This window comes from Myotis brandtii, unplaced genomic scaffold (genome assembly GCF_000412655.1).
Source record: "Myotis brandtii unplaced genomic scaffold, ASM41265v1 scaffold144, whole genome shotgun sequence".
NCBI lineage: Eukaryota > Metazoa > Chordata > Mammalia > Chiroptera > Vespertilionidae > Myotis > Myotis brandtii.
Genome location: NW_005355159.1, coordinates 4,643,725 through 4,661,313, shown reverse-complemented (window position 1 = coordinate 4,661,313; position 17,589 = coordinate 4,643,725). Strand labels below are relative to the sequence as shown.

General features: G+C 42.3%; 1 protein-coding gene across 1 annotated transcript in view; it reads right to left on the bottom strand.

Moving 5' to 3' along the window:
* Positions 1-17,589, bottom strand: part of RORA (RAR-related orphan receptor A) — a 583,196-nt gene that overhangs the window by 185,426 nt on the left and 380,181 nt on the right. The window lies entirely within an intron of this gene.

Below are 17,589 nucleotides of genomic sequence, written 5' to 3'. Positions count from 1 at the left end.
TACACCCCACAATGGGGATTAAGCCTGAAACATGGGCATGTGCCCTGATTGGCAATCAAACCATGTCCTCTTGGTTCATAATACTAGCCGTTTACAAACCAGCCTCAAATCTAGAAGTTTCTCTTTGAACTTTTCTTAGACTGAGTTGCTGGCCAGGTTCCCCACGTCTCACAATCTGCTTACAGATGGCCTTCACTATATTTCCACAGGTGACAGGGTGAGTTGGAGCACGGGAAGGGGCCCATGTTCCCATTTGCCAGACAGTATGTTATTTGTGTGGGTATCTTATTTCCCCATACTGAATTATAAGCTCCTTGAGCGGAGGGGCCATTTCTCGATCTTCTTTGTATATCTTAGTACCAACTCAACTGAAAAACATGTTGTTGCAAGAATGCTATTCTGTATCGCCTTCACATTATTTGTTCGGCTGATCCCCTTTTCAAACTTCTTTCCAGTACTTGTTTTAGTAGCTAGTCAGCTGAGGGAGGTTGAGTTATAGTGATATCAAGGATTGAATTATCATCTTCTCCCCTGGCTATTTCCTTCTACCCAGCCACCTGAGTGGAGAAATGTTCCCATTTCTGCCAGTTTCAGACAGAACACATTGGGTAGTAATGAACTAGTTGTCACACTCAGAGCACCCCTAAGTAATTTCTAGTCAAACATTAGAAGTTCTCTGCCCAGAGCCTGAGTCTGACAGACTGGAGCACGTGCTGCCTGAAGGGCTAATGAGGAAAGCCCGCCAGGTGGTAACTCAGCCCCACTGGGCATCTCCAGGGAGGGTCAGCCCAGCGGAGAAGGGTGTTGCATCTTCACCCTGCTGGGGAGATGTCAGCTTCCCAGACCTGGCACCGACACGAAGACAAATGGAATCCCTGCAAGTGGGGAGCATGAGGCAGTGGGGACTCATTTAAAGAACCATAGTAATGATAATGTTCAAAGCTTTATTTATTTGAGAGTGAAAGGACAGGGATTTCATTGGCCTGAAATGCCAGAAGCTTGGTTGCTTTCAGCCACCCCTGTGTTGCTTCTGCAGAACCCATATGAGCGGATGTGGCAGCAGCTCCTGGGAAGGAGGGAGCTATTTAAGATCCCGGTCGTATTTTTCTCCATGCATGATCTATTGAGTAGACATGGCGCTTGAAAATTGTATTCCTGCCCTCCCCATTGCTTATAATCACAGGGGGAAGCAGGCCCTAGGTCAGTGATGGTGAACCTATGACACGCGTGTCAGAGGTGACACGCGAACTCATTTTTTTTGGTTGATTTTTCTTTGTTAAATGGCATTTAAATATATAAAATAAATATCAAAAATATAAGTCTTTGTTTTACTATGGTTGCAAATATCAAAAAATTTCTATATGTGACACGGCACCAGAGTTAAGTTAGGGTTTTTCAAAATGCTGACATGCCGAGCTCAAAAGGTTCGCCATCACTGCATTAGATAGTACCCAGTTGACTTAAATTTGATATTGGCGCTCTGAGCATGAATGTGGGAAATGACAACTATCGACACTTCCAGCTGAGCCTTTTAGAACTGAGCAGTTTTATCTTATAAGTAAATAGTACAACTCAGGTAACAATCAGCAGTTCTTACCACACTTTTCCAGGAAATGCTTTACTTTTTGTACCTCTGTAATCTGTTGAAATTGTTTATCTTTGTCACGAATAGGGGCAGGTATTGACTTGAACTGTCTGTAGGTGACTTGCCTGGATGCTGCCTAACACGTGGCCAGAGCTGCAATCCACACGCTCAAAGCTACCAGAACTGGTTGGGTGAGGATGACCCAGAGATTATAGAGCTGGGCCCCAAAGCAAGTCAGGCACTGTGAACATTTTTCACATATTATGCCCTTGTGTAGACAACTAAATCATGCCTCCTGGAGCATGGATCCTGATCAGCCTATGAGGTCAAGGCAAGTAATGACTGAAGAAATTTCACCTGGTCTGAAGCTACCCCCAAACCAAAGCCTGGATATATCAGGGGTGTAGTTATGGCAAAAGAGGAAACACCTCCAGGGATTCATTTATGTCCTGGATTGCCTAGAAAGGAGAGGGAACCTGCTGAAGTGGAAACAATCGAAATTTGGTTCTAAATTGGGGGCGGGGGCGGGGGAGGGATGAGTTTCACAGTCAGAACCAGGACGAATACTAAGAGCCCCAAGATCCAGTGGGATAGAACTAAATACTGAGAAGTTGAGAGGTGGCTTCAATCATTTCTTAACACAGGATGCCAAGGGTCTGTAAAGGAGTTCTAAAAATTATTATAATCTTGAAGAAGATGAAAATGTCAATGAAATATGTATTTGCAGACCCTTTATTCTCCTCTGCTGAGAGAATGTTACATAGTTTGTCTGGACTGGCCACTGCTTGGAGACAATTCAAGAAAAGAAAGTAGTCACCAAGGCCTTCCCTTTGCAATCGCAGACTTTGTCTACGCTGATGGTGATTAGATTAGGGAATCTATTTTCCCATGTGAGAGTTGGAGTCGGGAAATCTGATTCCAGTCTCAGCTCCGCCATGTGCCCCTGTATGAGTTTGGCTAAAAGAAGCCCTCTGAGCTTCAGTTTCCTCATCTCTAAAAAGGAGGGAAGGTGTTTTCTTCTTCAATTTGATCACTAGAAATGTAGGCTTCTGAAAATAATTACCGACATACTCAGAAAGTTTTCATCACAGCATTGCTTCTATCAGCAAAATGGTAGGGAGGAACAATCCAGATGTCAACAGTAGAGAGTGAGTTACATAAACCACAGCATGTCTACATGATGAAATACTCTGCCATCCTTAAAAGAGTGAAAAGTTAATGGCACAGAAAGACGTTCTAGCTGTCTTAAGAGGGAAAAAGCAGTCGAAGTCCCAAAGCACAGTGTGATTCTACTTCTGTCAAAAGAAGAAAAAAATTTAGACAAACATGTATAGAAAAAAAGACTAAAAAATATGCAGCAACATTCCATTCAGATCTCTGCTCAGATGTCACCCCCTCCACAGGGCTCCCAGATCAGCTTTTCCAGAATGGTGCTCCCTTCCCCATTCTCCACTTTTCTCAACTGTACTTCTCTCCTTGTGACATTCTATTAAATAGTTGTTTATGTCTTTCCAACAATGCCACCTCTTAAAGTTAGCGACTTCATGTTCCTGGATTATCACTGTATTTTTAGTGCTTAGAATGGTACCTGGCCCATAGTAGGAGCGCAAGAAAATTGGTCAAATAAATGAATGAGTGGCTTCCAAAAGCCACACATCTAGTTTACCAATTGTGACCCCAAAGCCTAGGCCTCTAGAAATATATGGAGAACACAGGGGGTTATAGGCGGTGAGGCAAGCGCTCAATGAGATGGTCAGGGGGCACAGAAGGAAAGGTTTGCCCAGGCGAAGAGGAAAATATGAAAGAAAGGCTACAGATAAAAGTGAGAGGGGAGAGAACACACACCAACCGCAGGACCCAGGGGTCAGACAATCAATAGGAAAGTTAAAATGGCACTTTTAAACACTTCTGATAAAATCAATTTGGTCATTACCAGAGCAGAACACAGGGCACATAGGCCTCCGTCTGGTAGAAAGATCTTTATGATCTTGTTAACAGAGTCCCAACGCAGAAGCTGTAAAGGTTATAACCTAACTTGTAAAGCTAATCTCACATTGGCTCTGGCATAATAAAGAACCTACAGAAAAATTCCCTCTTAACCACATGCTCTAGCAAGAAGAGCTTGCACAACTCCTCACACATGGGAATTTAGGAGAGTTTAACTCTCCCATTTCTGAGATTGAGAAAGCAGCTTTGAAAACACTGACTTCAGCATTCACGGCTCTTAGCTATAACAGCTTAGAAGTTAACCTGTGTTTAGCAACCTCCCTTCTGTTCACAGTGATTTAAAAATGAAAGTCAGGATGTCATTGCACTGAATTATACTGGGATCAATAGCCAAACTTAGTGTTTATTTTTAAAAGATAGTTCTGTTTTCTATTTGTATAGCCCAGATTTGAAATCCTTGAATTATTATTACTATTACTATTTTTATTATTATTAGTTGATAAGTGAGTTTGGGGTCATTCTTCTTAAATAGAATATGTAGCATCATTTCTTGATTCATACTCTTCTGAACCACGTGGTTCAGGTCATGTCTCCCGGAGTGAAACAGAAAGGGAAAGTGAGTTTATGCCACAGAGTGGGTCTAGAAAACAAAACAAAATAACAATTACAAACCCTCTGAGTGGCCTTGAAAACGAGGGAGAATGTGAGTACAGCAGGCACAGAATTGCATATTGAAATATGAAACCTGCAGGGATGACATGACACTACGTCTGAAATGTGCTTTAAAATGCTCCAGCAAAGAAAAAATGATAGAAGAAGCAAGTGTGGCAAAATCTTGAAAAGCGTTCAATCTGGGTGTTGGGTGTTAGGGAATTCATTGCATTGTTGCCTCTCTTTGTGTGTATGTTTGAAATTTTCATAATAAAACATCCTTATTGGCTGGGAAACTTTTTACAAAGAGGCTCAGTCTCCCTTGTGTTAAGTGTGTGAGCGACTGTGACTGCGCATCTGAATATGCAATAGCGGCATTAGCGGCATTTCCTGAGGGAGAGTGTTACTCCCTAGAGTCGATTCTAGTGTTTTGGAGAGCAGATACTTTCAGAATATACGTACTTAGCCATCCATCTTCTCCTGTTTATGAAAAGAAACATTTAATACCTTTCATTTCTCCTCCTTGCATTCTTGTTTTTAATGAGTCTTAATCCCTCCCAATGATGACTTTGTCAGCTAGGATACATTTTAGGAACATAACCTCCTTGGTTGATGAGGGAATACCGAAATGGTATGGCCGTGTGAAGAAAGCATGCGGTAGAAAATAAATCGGACCTGACTTTGAATCCCACCTTCCTCTCCCCTGGCCCTCTGCCACCTTTTTATTATAGTTTTAATGGGTCTGCCCTCTTGGATAATCTTTCCCTTGGTTCTCTTTGCTCTCAGCAGTCCATGTTTTGTTGACTGAATAAAAGTCCCATCAGTGGCATAGAATAGCAGCCACTCTTGAAAGCAGGCCACTATCTAGAAACCTAAACAGAATCAGACATCCCCTGGTTAATGATCTCAAACAAGAACCTGAGAAATCCTGGCTACTCTCTTAAGCAGTTATTTTAAGGCATATGGCTGCTTCTAACTTGCAGGTCAGCCCCTTTACAGATAATTTCAATTCATCATTCAGAAGAGCAATCTGATCCTCATTCAAACAAGATGTAGCATTTCCCCATCAGTTTGTGTGTGTGTGTGTGTGTGTGTGTGTGTGTGTCCTACATTTTTAATCACTTGAAGATTATTCAAGGGCAACTTGCAGTTAACCATTGTAACAGCGGATCCATTGTTGCACAGTAGACAGCATATTTTCAACCTCACTTCTGATTTCCTCCTCTCCCTCTGTGAAGTAAGGAGTGAAGATTTTGTTCAGCTGTTTTTCAGTGAGGAGACTGAGTGTCAGAAAGATAGAGGGGCATGTTCAAGGTCGACTGGCCCCCGTGTGGCAGAGCCAGGGCCAGAGTTCAGTCAGCGGCATTTTCTGTGGTCCTTGCAGTATTTCCTCTTTTGGGAATCCTTTATGTGCTCCTCCCAAGCCCACATCAAGAGCCAAGGCATCCGGCAAAACCCACCCGAGATGAACATCTGTATCCTGGCTCAAAAACCCTGTGGCTTCCTCTCCCTTCTACCAGCATCAACTTTTTCACTAGAAGGTTCTCCTAGCTTTACATTCTGGCAGTCCTTTCTCATTTTGTGCAGTCCAGATGTTGTACTGCTGTGTAAGTAAGTGACCCTCTGTTCTACCCCCTTGTACTGGTAAGCAAGATGCTGGAGGGGACTGGTCCAAGCCTTGAGGACACTCCTAGCTTCAAGGTGAGAAATGGGACCACTATGACATTATCCAAATATAGTGGGTCAACTCTGCCACACAGTGCCATGTGCTCCACTCTCTGCCCTTTCACCCACACAGCATCAAAACGCTCTCAATGTCTTTATGAATTTGGAAATCAACCCCTATCCAGTGAGGTAGCATTAGTTTATCTCTAATCTCAGAGCTATCACTAATTTGAGCTCAGAGCCAAAGGAAAGCTTGAAACTATTTGAGCATCTTATGAATGAACAATGTATGAACAATCTGATCTTTCAGCTCAAAGTGAAATTTGTTCAGACTTGCCATATACAGGATTGGACAAAAGTAGGCTTACAGTTATGAGTTCGGGAAACAGAGTTTATTCTTGTATGTTTATTTATTAATTATTGTGTTCTTTTCCATATGAACCTACTTTTGCCCATCCCTGTCTACTGCCTCTCGCTGGCTGCATGCTTGCCTGTTCTCTCCCTGCTCCTGCTGTCAGGCACTATATTAGATGATGGGGATACAACAGCAAAGAAGATAGCGATAGTGTCCATCCTCATGGCGCTGAAGGGGAAAAGCCTACAGTATGAGTGTCAGCTGAAACCTCAACTGGAGACCCAAATTCCATTTTGCACCAGCCCCGTTCATGTTCCTACAAGTCATCTCTTCTCTCTATGAAGCCCAAATACTGCTCTTGATATCCATGAGCTTTGGAAGCAAAACATGTTTTGGGGGCACAGGAAAAAAATGCAGGCTATGTTAATTTAGCCCAACCCTTAGCATATTCTCTTTCATCCTTGGCCACTGGAGGTCCTGTTGACGATTCAACTGCCCGTGTCCATCAAGGAACATATGTGACAGGGATATCTTCCTACTTATAAGCAGGGTATCCCCCAAAATGTACACATACACTTTGAATAATTATAAAGGCAGTGTTTATTAAAGTATGTTTCATTTTCAAAATTGAGCTATCAGCTGTTAAAGTGTGTATACTTTGGCGGGGGGGACACCCTGTATTTTCCCCTACAAACATCTTGATTTTTTAATCTGCATTTTAAAAATATCCTTATACGTGATCTAAATATTCCAAATAACCCCTTCAACTTCTATAAGAAGAAGAGAACTATTTCGGTTACTCTTAATTTGCACAAATGAAACATGTGCCTCAGTTTCCAAGGCAACAGAACAAATAAAACAAGTCATTCCCTGATGCCAATATGACAAAGGTCAGGTGGCTGTGAACTCAGACATCAGGAAGCTTTCAGCCCACTCCATGTCGCCAGGTTCTAATGTTTTTCCCCCAAGAGTCATACTGATGTCCCTTATTGAAGGGGGGCTTTAAAAATGGCTAGAAAAGGTACACAGATGAAGCAAGGAAACTTTCAGAATGTTAGTTCCAGCAAATGAAGGCAGAAGTGACTAATCAGAATGAATGCGACTAAGCCAGGAGCACCAACGTCAGAGCTCATCAGCCTCAGACAGCGAGTCTGGCACCAGGCCCTGCTTCTGCGACCACCTCAGATAAGCCGCCGCCCCTCGGAGAATCCCGACACCACTTCTAAGCTGGCAGAAGTCTTATTATTATTACATATTATGCGGAAACTCTGAGCCTTACTGTAAGTCATCATTTTATATAGTTTAACAGTGACAGTGAAATCCTGCCACGAGTGGCACTGTCGGCTTCTCTGCGAGGGCCACCTTTTTCTCAGGGTGACATTCAAAGTACACAGTCTCCTTCATCTGAAGGAGTTGTCCTATCAGTTCGCTGATGGGACCCATTCATTTCCCCTGCACTGGACGTGCAGCCAGGAGCTGGGGAACAGGTACAGCATCCAGGGGGAGTGGGTCCTCCCAGCTGGCCCCTCCCCACGTTTGATTCATTGAGGAGAGTTCCACTTTCTTTCTGCTTAGGTTGACTTACAGGAAAAAAAAGGACATTCCCGAAAAATTAAGTTAACTATTAGCCCAATGCCCTCAAGCTGCTGGTGTGGATTATATAACTACTCCCTAATTCTAGGAAAGTAACAAACCAGAGGCCCACATTTCTCTGATTTCCTGTCTTCCTTCTTTCTTTCCTTCCTCCCTTCCTTCCTTCCTTCCTTCCTTCCTTCCTTCCTTCCTAGGATTAACAACAACAAAAAAGAATTGTCACTGTTTCTTTCCTTCTTTCTTTCCTTCCTCCCTTCCTTCCTTCCTTCCTTCCTTCCTTCCTTCCTTCCTTCCTTCCTTCCTTCCTATTATTGATTTCAGAGAGAAAGGGAGAGGGAGAGGGAGAGAGAGAGAGAAACATCAATGATGAGAGAGAATCATTGATAGGCTGCCTCCTGCACACCCCACAAGGGGGATCTAGCCCGCAACCCGGACATGTGCCCTGACCATGAATCAAACCATAACCTCCTGGTTCTTAGGTTGATGCTCAACCACTGAGCCACTGGGGCTGGGCTGATTTCCTATCCTTTACATTTTCCTATCCGGCCCCCCGACCCCTTCTCTCAGCACAGGGCCAGGCCACATAGGTCTTTGACGGTCTGTGCGGCATGTATCCCTCATCTGCTTCACCTCAGTGTGGTGCCTCTGCTTATCCTCCTTGGCTCACAGCTACATGGAGTCCTTGCTTTACCTGACCGTGCTTGCCGCCTTTGACCCGCTCACCATATAAAGTTTGCGGAGTCAAAATTCCAGAAACAGCGCCTGCAATCCTTAATGCATGAGACCGCTGCTGCAAAATGACTGCTGCAGAAGCAAATGCCGAGGGGAAGCACGAGCAAAGATAAAGACCTGGTTTTCCTAAAACGGGTGCAGCCCTGGAGGCGCCTGGATTCTCCAAGGGCACAGTCGTGATCCTTCTGATCATTTTTCAAATCAACCTAACGCGTGGGAGCCGGTCCTCTCATGACACTTATAGAGCAGATATACAGTATCTGCCTGTAAGGTGAGCAACTGGGACAGAAACACCGTTTCCCGGGACTCCCAAGGGGTTTCACCAGGGAAAGCAAGGGCCTGGTTTCTGAAGGGGGTTTATGCTCTGCCCTCACTCTGGACGGGTTGGCACAATAAACAGGGGCAGGGATTTCTCAGCTCCGACCAACTGATAGCAGCTCCAATGGCTAAGCATTGCTTTTTTGTAGGATTTTGAGTAAGGACCCTATTGCACATGTTACCTCTCCTTATGACTTCCTTAAAAAAAAATGACTAAATGCCAAGCCGGTTGGGACAATAAACATCTAAAGAGCTACATGATCCCTAATATATTGTATTTTTCAAAAATCCCAAGTCTCCGTTGGATGCTGTACATCCCACACAGCTGCCCCAATGAGGCCTCCCCACCCCAGCCTTCCAGTGCAGCCCCCAACCCAAATAGGATTTCCCAAGGAGCTTTTACAAAATGGATGTTAAACGCGATCAGAGCATCGTCTAGTCAGGCCTTCTTATTGCCTCAAACTACAGAATTGTCCACATTTGCTATTTGCTACTAGAAAAGTCGGCTGAGGTGTGTCTACTTTCTTCTCCCAAACCCTGGAAACTTCAGATCCACGCGCACGGCAGTATTTCTATCTGTTCTGACTAAAACAAGGTCTGCTCTTGTGTTAATGAAATCCGGCCTATGGTCCTAGGTTGTCCAGGGTGACTCTGAAGAGACATAAATTTCTCATTTTTACACTTTCCTCCAATTTCATAGGTTATTTTGTTATTGCACAATCCAGCGCGTTATAATAAATTTATAGGGCGCCTGCGGGGATAGCCCTTCATATGATATGGTGTCTCGTTCACAGGTCCTCCGGGATAGAGCCGCGGAGTTGCACCTCTCAGTCCGCCACAGCTCACCCACGAGGCTCCCGCGGGATTCCACGCACGCAGAACACAAAAGCCTCCAAAGTGAAAAGGATGCCACTCCACCCCTGAAGTGGGATCGCCGAGGTAAACTGGGAACACGCTGCCGTGTCGGTCGTCCTGACATGATTATGCCTTTTACTGTAGAAACTGGAATAGAATACCGATTTCAAGTGATCCTTACATACTCGATGCTGAGATTGAGTCGTGACCCCTCCTTCTTTCTTTCTAGCCGCTTCAGCAGCCACAGTCGTGCACCAAGCAGGGGACAAGGCTGCGGGAGCAGTTGCCAAGCGTGCAATGATTTACATCACGTAAATAATAATAATTTTAAAAGGGTAAAAAGCGGACTAACAGCTGGTTTGGTTTTGATTGTTGTCAAGGCTGACAATTCTAAGCAATGTCAGTGGTAAAATATTCCTCTCCCCAGAGGCAGGCCGCGTCCACTGCCTGCCCCCTCTCTGACATGCCACTGTGAGAGCATTCCGATATCTTTTTAAAGATACATTTATCATTAAAAAATGAAAGTAATGCATACTTACTGTAGAAAATCTACACAAAATTTAAAAAGTAATTAGAGAGTATAAAGTCCCATTAATCCCACCACTTATTGATAATCAGAGCCCATTATGGCATTTCCATTTTTTTATTATTAAAAATAGCTCTACTATAAATATTCTGGTTACATATGTCTTTGTTGGCATTTATAATTTTTTTAATAATATCGCATTCTTGAATGTATAGTTTTTTTTAAAGAATTGAATATCAACCACTAAAGTGCCCTACGTAAAGTATTTGTCAATTTATAATTCCTGGAGTCGTGTGCACCCTCACCAACACTAAACATTATCATGAAAAACAAATCCTGAAACTGAACTCACTAAAAAAGGTATCTTCTTTTAATTTATACTTTTTTTTGTTCACTTATGAGATTGTTTTGTTTGCTGACTTTTGTATTTCCTCTTTGGTTAATTGCCTATTCATAATCTCTGCTCATTTTTGTATTATGTTATTAGTATTTCACTTGCCAATTTATAATAACTGTAAAATTAATTATATGTTGCTTTTCTTTTTCTTTTCTTTCCAAATTTTGTTTAGGTTGTTTTTTTTTCCACATATGCAAATAAAATTATTTTACTTAAGGGGGTAGGATCAAATCATACCTAGTTAGTCTTTTACTTATGATTTCTGCCTTTGCTTGTATGTCTTTAAAGACTTTGTTCCAAAAACATATTTACCTATATTTAAAAAATATTTTTACATTTTTATTATTCATATTTAGTTTAAAATTTAAAAGTGGAATTTATCTAGATATAATTTTCTCTTTTTCTTTCTTAAGGTTTGCTTATAGGTAAATTATTCCACTCCATTTCTTAAAATTTGAGTCCAAACAATATACCAACTGTCTTATATCTTTTTCTTGCTCTTCTCCAAAATGAGGTATTGTCTGTTCTGTCAGAAAAAAAAAACCACAGGAATATCAAAAGGCTTGCAGCCAAATTCTAGCCCCAAAACTGTATGTGTAAATTTGAGTGAACTCACCCCTTGTTAAGAAAATGAGGCCAACATTAAGATTTGGAGCATCAATTTCTTAAATTTGTTTTCACTGAGTGCACCTGGGCATGTTTCCTGATTTCTTTGTAAAATAGGAATTATAATAAGAGAAGCATAGAACACAACACCAACGCTTATGCTCTCTGTAACAGATCACCGGCACAATAGAAAATTTCACTTTTATCCTTAGTATATTTAGTATTTGCTTGCAACGAAAACTACTGCTGATATTTTAATATAGTTTTTACCAATGGTTTTTCAAATTGAGTTGATTCTATATAAAAGGCTCTGTGAGCTATTTACCCAAGTTTGTTTAGATTAGAATTCTATTCCAGAAGCTAAGGGCGCCATTCACCATTCACTGATTTCACATAAAGTACTCGGATAGAACATGATGTGGCACTCCTGCTGCTATTCCCCGAGCTGGTCTGCTTTCTGTCCAGGAGGAAAGCCAGGGAGGTCAGAGACAGGAAGGGCCTTGCAGAGTGGGCTGCCCTGCCCAGACAAGGGAACTGTGCTCATTAGGAGAAACAGGAGGAGTGGGTCGGGTGGGGAGGCAGGGGCCAGGGAAGCACGTACTTTGTGAAAAAACTAGCGCATGGGAAGAACAATGTGCACAGTGGCCCTCAAATGGGATTTGAATAACAATTTCTCACTCCATTCAAAGTGTCTGAGATACAACAACCCCTCCTTCTTACTCCCCTTTGCCAGGACAATTGCCAGCAAGGAGGTATTGCAGAACGAGATTTTAGGCAGCCATGTGTTTCTGTAAGAGGAGGAGAGCAGGGTGGTGACCTCCATCCTGTTTGACCAGAGCCCCGATCCCTGGGAACTCTAGCTTTGCAGAAATGGGAAGGAGCAGAGCTGATGTGTGGGTGCGTAAGGGGAATCTTTCATTCCACTCACAGGGAACAGGCGTACTTTCAGCTCAGTCCTTAAAGATGTAGGAACCGAGGATAATCTAGTCATCGCCCTACTTCGTGAAGGGAAAAGAACCGCCCAGTAGACAAAACAAGAAAAAAGGTCAGGAATCTTTTCTCTGATGTATTTCACCAGCAATAAACATTTCCCCCATATAACGCTGAAGAAAGGCAACTGGTTTCTTAGCCTGTACAGCTTCCCAAGTGGTCCATGTTCTTAAAGGCCTCAGAGCTTTTTGGTCTTCTGTTTCCTCTGCTAGGAATCCCCCCCGCCCCCCCCCCACACACACACACACGCTGGGTTGGTTGTCTCTCACCTTTGCACCCTTAGTCTGGCCTGCTGTGGTCTGTTGTGCAGCTTGGTCATAGCTCCAGAATACTGGGGAAGGGATGGGCGGGGATATATTTCATTCACAAACCCAGGTGCTGGTCTGCATACACCCCTAGGAAGGGGCACCTTTTCTAAATTACCCCCGAACGTTGCCTGTTCTGTGCTTACCGTTCTTACAGCTTTCATACTGTGTCATTTTTGTTTATCTGTCTGTACACAACCCCCATGCACACTCTATCCCTCAACATCCTCCCTCCCAAGGATATAAAACATCATTCCTTCCAATGAAGTATGGGGACACCTTTTTTTCTGGACCCAGAACCTGTGCCATTGTGCACGGCACATCGTAGTAGCTCCTTGGAAAAGCTCTCCTGAATATTTGCTGAATGAATAAAAAATGAATGCCTTCAAGAAGCTTGCAGCTCTGAGCGAGCACCTTATCCTCCTGTAAGTACCATGACACATGGTAAAATGCTTCATATGCTAAGTTTCTGAAGAGGCTCAGATAAGGAGCACCAAAGATGAGAGGGGACTGCAGAAGTTAGAAATTTCACAGAGGAGGTGAGCCGGTCTCACACAGAAACGTCTAATTGGAGGTTCAGTTTTCTCACTTCGGGTAAAGTAGGTCCTGAAAATGGCTAGCTCCTGAAGACGATGGGAATAAGATTTCCTACGGGGCGATGTTTAGCATTCTTAGCTCAGTGTGTTCGGGAGGAAGCCCTCACCTTCCGCAGCCATGCTGTTTGGAAAGGGGCCTTTTCTCTCTTGCCGTTTTTCATTCAAGATATCTGTGGCAGAGCTGCGGAATATTCCAACACGTCCTCTTGACCTCTATCCATAAACAGCCTTTCTCACAATGAGATGTTCTGAGTTTAGGAGCCTTGCTATTTTCAACAAAGAATTAATTGCAAAGTAATTAAGTTTAGAGCAGGGGAATAGATGAACCCTGTCTATCATAAAGGAACAGTGTGGATGGTGACATAATGAAGCAAGCAGACGATGCTTCAGATTAACACACACACATGCACACACATAATCTCTTTTCTAAAGCATATTAAAAAAAAACACCCAAAAAACAAACAAAAAACAAACCCCTCCCATCACTTATATTGACAAGATAAATCTAAGCTGCTTAAAGGAGCACTTAATTTTTTTTCTCATCCAGTCACAGGGTTAAGGGCTTTTACCCTCCACGTCCATGGAAGCTATGTTAGGTTTTCGCCTTGGGAACTTCTCAGAGGCCTGGAGCCCATTGATAAATATAGCACTAAGCATATGTTACAGGGACATGCAGTCGAAAGCTAGTTGCATTGCTGGCCACATTCTCACCGACTCTTCTTCCCTCAATGAACACAGAACAGCACAGAGAACACCAGAGGGGCACAAGTGTTCACCCCTCTGTCTTGAAGCATGCAAATTTGCAATTAATCAGGATTTAGGTGTGTGTGTGTGTGTGTGTGTGTGTGTGTGGCGAGGGGCAGATGGGGACAGTTTCCAGCAGGTTTTACCACTAGAAGTAGGAGGCTTAATCTGCGGATGGGCAATTAGGTTGATGGTGGATGCCACCCTAACATTTTTTCCAGTTGCTTCAGGGACTGAGAAGATGCCAACTCACATCACACATCTTTTCTGGTCAATGTGAATGAAGAAGGTGCTATGGGGCAATTCAGGGTGCCTTACACATCCCTGTGTTTTGATTAAAACAATACATTTCCAAATACTATGTATTTGAGCCTGGAAAAATAGTACCTTGGCTTTAAGGAACATTTGAGCACTTAAAAGAAAGGACATGAAAAGGAAAAAGGAAGGGAGGAAGGAAAAAGAAAGGAAGAAGGTCTAGAAGAAAATACATCAAATTTTTAATAGTGATAGTGTCTAGTATTTTTCATCCTCCCTGCTTTTATATCTTTTCCAAAGTTTTTATAATGAGTTTTGTTTTACCTTTATAGTGAGGACATTAGAATGAACTTGATTTTGATAATTTAATAACAGCGCTTAAAAACAAAAAACAATTCTACTGAATTTGTTTTAAAATCCCTCACTGCCCTGAAGGAATTTTACCTCTAACTTTAGGCAACACAGCTGTGACCAGGGTGGGTGACACCAAATTTGAATGGAAAAAGAACACAATTAAGCTTTTGTGTGTGTGTTTTTTTTAAGTGTTTACATTTTAGCTCTTTTCTTGTGCTTTTCATGGTTTCAGGTTGAAGATGAGTTGTGGGAGGGGCTATATCAGTTACAAGGAAAGAAGGGTGTTGGTCCCTCTTTTCATCACACCCATCCTAAGAGCAAACACAACCCACAAACCCTGTTGTCATGTTGCCTGGGTGGCTCCCCGAAGTTGCTGGAGGAGCACTCTTAGAGGGTGGGGCTGAGGAGATTGAGATGCAAAAAATAAAAACCACCACCAGGGAGGGCTCTCTGGAGCAAAGTTTTCTGTCATCTACAATCCACTGGTTTTAGCTTAATCAGCGGTTCTCAACCTGTGGGTCGCGACCCCTTTGGCGGTCGAACGACCCTTTCAAAGGGGTCGCCTAAGACCATCCTGCATATCAGATATTTACATTATGACTCACAACAGTAGCAACATTACAGTTATGAAGTAGCAACGAAAATAATTTTATGGTTGGATCACAACATGAGGAACTGTATTTAAAGGGCCAGAAGGTTGAGAACCACTGGCTTAAATCCTTCAGAGAAGGTTTTCCTTCTTCATGGGAAAGATAAAAGCTGGAAAAAGATGGCCAAGAATGCCACGGAAAGAAGGAGAAGATAAAACTGAAGTTGCGGGTACTTCAAATGCATAATCTAGGTCAGAAAGCGATATTAGAAACTCTGATTTTGGGGCCTTGCTCACTATTGGTTTGGTTCATACAATGGTTACATTTCTGCATCTTACAATATCGGCTTCAAGTCTTCCACATTGAACACCCTGACATGTTGCTCTGGGTAGTGAATGAGCAACTCGTATTCTGCCACCCGCTTGCTCTCCACGCTGGTCTATGTTACATTTTCCTATGAATGAGTTTAATGGATTAGGATCTGATTCACATGAGCTCCCACTGTGATGGCTGGGGCCTGGCCATGCTCTCCTTCTACCTGCAGGGGCATCACAGACATGGCCGCTGGGGCTTCTTCTCTACAGTTCACTCAACAACTCACTTTCAGGTCTCACCGTTTTTGTTTTTGCATTGTGTGTTGTTTTCTTCCCCCACTCTCCACCAAGATTCTCCTTCTCATCCTGGTACTTTTGTGCTAGAAAAAGAAAGCGGTTCCCAACCAACACAGCGAGGAAACCTAGGCAGTTTGCACCTCATTGTAGTAAGTTGTCCAAAGCATAGGTCATGTTCAACTGGTTTTATCTGAAGACAGCTTGTATTAAATAAGGAATGTTGACACAATCTGGAAAATGAGGTGAATATAAAATGAATACTGGTTTGAGTTTTCCCTGAGATTTCTGTGGACTGGAGTTTGGATTTAAAATTTTCCACTCATAACTTACATTATCAGTTTGTCAAATATCACCACAAATATGTGTGCAATGGTGACCTTGTGATTTCGAAGCAACTACTTAACTACAATGTGACTTAATAAAAGGATTCAACACTAGTAGGATCAAAAGGCCATAAAATGATCCAACTTAGAAATATAGAGCCATCTTCAGCATGTAATTATTATAGAAGAGACAAGGGCATTTTATATAATCAGAGGGAAGGTGATACCAGTGTTAGCAGTGTCTTTTTTCTTTCTTTCTTGGTAACTAAGTCCTTAATACAACTTTCTGGAGTTATGATTCAAAATCCACCCCATTCTCCTCACCGTTTTTGTTTTTGCATTGTGTGTTGTTTTCTTTCCCCACTCCCCACCAAGATTCTCCTTCTCATCCTGGTACTTCTGTGCCAGAAAAAGAAAGCGGTTCCCAACCAACACAGCAAAGAAACCTAGGCAGTTTGCACCTCATTGTAGTAAGTTGTCCAAAGCATAGGTCATGTTCAACTGGTTTTATCTGAAGACAGCTTATATTAAATAAGGAATGTTGACACAATCTGGAAAATGAGGTGAATATAAAATGAATACTGGTTTGAGTTTTCCCTGAGATTTCTGTGGACTGGAGTTTGGATTTAAAATTTTCCACTCATAACTTACATTATCAGTTTGTCAAATATCACCACAAATATGTGTGCAATGGTGACCTTGTGATTTCGAAGCAACTACTTAACTACAATGTGACTTAATAAAAGGATTCAACACTAGTAGGATCAAAAGGCCATAAAATGATCCAACTTAGAAATATAGAGCCATCTTCAGCATGTAATTATTATAGAAGAGACAAGGGCATTTTATATAATCAGAGGGAAGGTGATACCAGTGTTAGCAGTGTCTTTTTTCTTTCTTTCTTGGTAACTAAGTCCTTAATACAACTTTCTGGAGTTATGATTCAAAATCCACCCCATTCTCTTTCACCAATCAACCTGGTTTTTCCTCCCAAGAGTACGTATTCTGTTCTATAGACTATAAGAATTAGAAAACTGGAAGGTAATTTCTCGAAAGGGAAGCATAATCTATTTGCTTAATGATCCTATAAGAAGCTAATAAGTATCATCCTTCTTAGAAATAATAATACTTTGCTTTTATGTAGACACTTTCTCCAAGGAACACAGAGTATATTATAGCTGCTATTTCTTAGAAATAATAATACTTTGCTTTTATGTAGACACTTTCTCCAAGGAGCACAGAGTATATTATAGCTGCTATCTAATTAATCCTCCTAGGGTTCCAGGTGGAAGGGAGGTGGCAGGTATGATGAAGGTTCATCAGGCACCATCAACATGTCTCAGATGAGGAAATGGAGCCAAAGCAAGGGTGGTAAAAAGGGCACACACCTAGTCATTTAGGCTAGGTCTGCATGAACTCAAAGCACCTAATCAACTCATCAAAAATGAGAATCAATCAAGTTGGATACTGGTTGTTGAATGACCAATAGGTCAGGACCATTAGACTTCATGTTCTACTCTTCCCCCAGCTGTGGTCATATGGCAGGCACTTTAATGGGGTGCCAATGAAAGAACCCACATTTCCTAACTTT